Source organism: Psammomys obesus, unplaced genomic scaffold (assembly GCF_907164565.1).
Source record: "Psammomys obesus unplaced genomic scaffold, mPsaObe1.curated_primary_1811, whole genome shotgun sequence".
Classification (NCBI taxonomy): domain Eukaryota; kingdom Metazoa; phylum Chordata; class Mammalia; order Rodentia; family Muridae; genus Psammomys; species Psammomys obesus.
The window spans coordinates 2,236,692-2,239,760 of record NW_026590552.1 but is presented as its reverse complement, the minus strand read 5'-3'; positions in this window follow the sequence as shown (position 1 = coordinate 2,239,760).

Below are 3,069 nucleotides of genomic sequence, written 5' to 3'. Positions count from 1 at the left end.
AACCTAGGTTCCCATCTATGGATGAATGGGTTGAAAGAATACAGTGTATTCATCCACAATAGAGTTCTATTCATACACACACACACACACACACACACACACACACAAAAAAAAAAAAAAAAAAAAAAACCAAATCCTGTTATTTATAGAAATGTGTATGGAAATGGTGGACGTTATGGTAAAGGAAATCAGCCACAGGAAAAAAAAACAATTCTATACGTTATTTTTCTCATATGGAAGTTTAAAAATGTTTATCTGACAGTATTACCATACTTAGGGAAGAATGAGAAAGAGGGACGAAGTATGGGGATTAGTAATAATTTCTTCATTGCATGTTGCATATATATTTATGCAAATGTCATGTAAAACTCAGTAATATGTAAATTAAATATGTGTTAGTAGGAATATTTAAATGCTGCTTCCAATTTTCAAAATATAATAATATCAGCAAAAATTGTTTAAAATATAAAATATTATTTTTATAAATGCTTAGGGGGGTTCTAATATTTAACCACAAATGAGAAAGAATTATGAATTAATTCCCTGACATGCAGAATTCCTGTAATACTTCATGGGCATCTTATTTCTGATTTCAAGTTGAAAGTTATACATTTTTGTCTTCGTTTCAATTCTAGATCAGTGACTTCTTGGGCTGCCTTTGACCTGAATATATTAAAAGTTTGGTCAATGTTTTGGAGGGGAGTCATTTAATAATTAATTACAAAAGGCACAAGAGAAAAATATACCCTAAAACTAGTTTGATGCCTGGAAGAAAAATCCACTGTTACTGTAGCTATTGCAAACTTGCTGCAAAGGAGAACCATGCCCTACAGAAATAAGGTATTTTGTTGAAGAATATCAGGAGCAAACAACTTAATTAATGTATGTTTTAGGATCATCAATTATGAAATGCCTTTTTCCCCACCCCTCACAAAACAGTTTGAAGAAGTACCAAGTTCAAACTATGAAGGTATAATCCATCATGAATATATTAGTTTGACATAAAACTTTGTATTATAAAAGAAGTTTAAAATTTTTTAGGAACATTCTTTTCCATTTTACCCCTTTTATAATTTCCAAAGTGAAGGATAGCACAAGTTTTATCTGTAAACACCAAAATGAATGAGCATGCCTAATAGTGAAAAAGTAGTTTTTGGACCATGCCAACAGGTAACTCTAGTGAGGTTAGAAAAAACTTGAATTTCAGGAAGAGACAGGGATTAGAGATTAGTGAATACCCTCAACAGCCCTGGGGCCTAGTTTGTATTCCATAGTGTGCATCTGGAATGGGAGGGACTGACACACACCTCAAATAGGTCTGGGGTACCTGAAGGTAGATAGAATTGTGCCATACAGCTTAAAATGTAGCCAGCAGACTGAAGTTCTAATATAGCAGCCTCTCCTATACCAAACAGACAGCATGGACTGAAAGAAACACCCAAGTAGATATAACTTATGTGCGTTTCACAAAGGTCCATGCATTAGCCTCATGTTAGGAAAATGTGTGAGTGTTCTTTTTTTAAATATTTATAATTTATAATGATTTTCTTTTTCTATTTATTTTTATATTAATTATAGTTTATTCACTTTGTATCGCAGCTATAACCCCCTTCTCATTCCCTCCCAATCATACCCTCCGTCTCCCATCTCCTCCCTGCTCCTCTCTAAGTCCACTGATAGGGGGGGTCCTCCTCCCCTTCCATCTGACCCTAGTTTATCAGGTCTTAGCAGGACTGGCTGCAATGTCCTCTTCTGTTGCCTAGCAAGGCTGCTCTTCCCTCTGAGGGGGGGTGTTAAAGAGTCTGTTACTAGGATACCCACTTGGATGCTGAGCTGCCATGGGCTACATCTGAGCATGGTCTTGGTTACAGAAACAGTCTCAGAAAAGACCCCTGTGACCAGATATATTTGGTCCTTGTGGAGCTCCTGTCCTCTGCAGGTCTTACTATCTGCCCCTTCTTTCATATGGTTCCTTGCACTCTGCTCAAGGTGTGGTTATGAGTCTCAGCATCTGCTTTTAATACACTGCTAGGTAGAATCTTTCAGAGGCCTTCTATGTTAGGCTCCTGTCCTGATTCTTTTTTTCTCCTACTTCCAATGTCCACCCTATTTGTCTTTCTAAGTGAGGATTGATCATCTTACTCCTGGACCTTTTTCTCATGTAGCTTCTTTCGATGTACAGATTTTAGTATGTTTATCCTATCTTATAGGTCTAGCATCCACTTATAAGTGAGTATATACCGTGTGTGTCTTTCTGCTTCTGGGATACCTCACTTAGGATGATCTTTTCTAGATCCCACCATTTTCCTGCAAATTTAATAATTTCCTTGTTTTTAATTACTGATTAATATTCCATTGTGTAAATATACCACAATTTCTATATCCATTCCTCCACTGAGGGACCATGCTTTTTGAAAAAGAGTATAGTGTAGAGTTGGTGGTGATGGTGCATGGGAGTGATTAGAGGGAGGAAAGGGAAAGGGGTAATCACATAATTATATTCTAATTTTGAAAAACATTAATACAAAATAAAATTGTTTTAAGTAGGCTATATTTAAAACATACTACTATAAAGAAGAGACATTGTCACATCCTTTAAATTTTCTAATTTCTAATGAAATAGTTTTCCATAGATTTGAAGATTATATATTTTAATACACTCAAATTTTGGAATTGTGAATTTTTGCTATCCTTGTATAAATGTAGATCGATTGCACAATTCAGTACCCTATCACTTGAGCAAAGGTTTTTTGCTCCTGGAGGGACTTGGGGCATAAGGATGAGGAAAGAGAGGGAGATGGTATGTACGAGATAGGAAGGTGCTGAGGAGAGAGATTCCAAGGGAGTCTCTAAAAACTAGCACCACCTTTGCTAGGAACAATAGCTAATCAATGGTTCTTGTTTGTTTGTTTGTTGTTTGTTTGTTTTTGACAGAGTGTATCACAAAGCACAGACTTGTGCCAAACTTTCTATCTATACAAAGATTGTTTTAGAGGTCCTCTTCCTTCCAACTCCCAAGTGCTGAAATGACAGGCATGTGCTATTACCTCTGACTGTCATTTTTTTTTT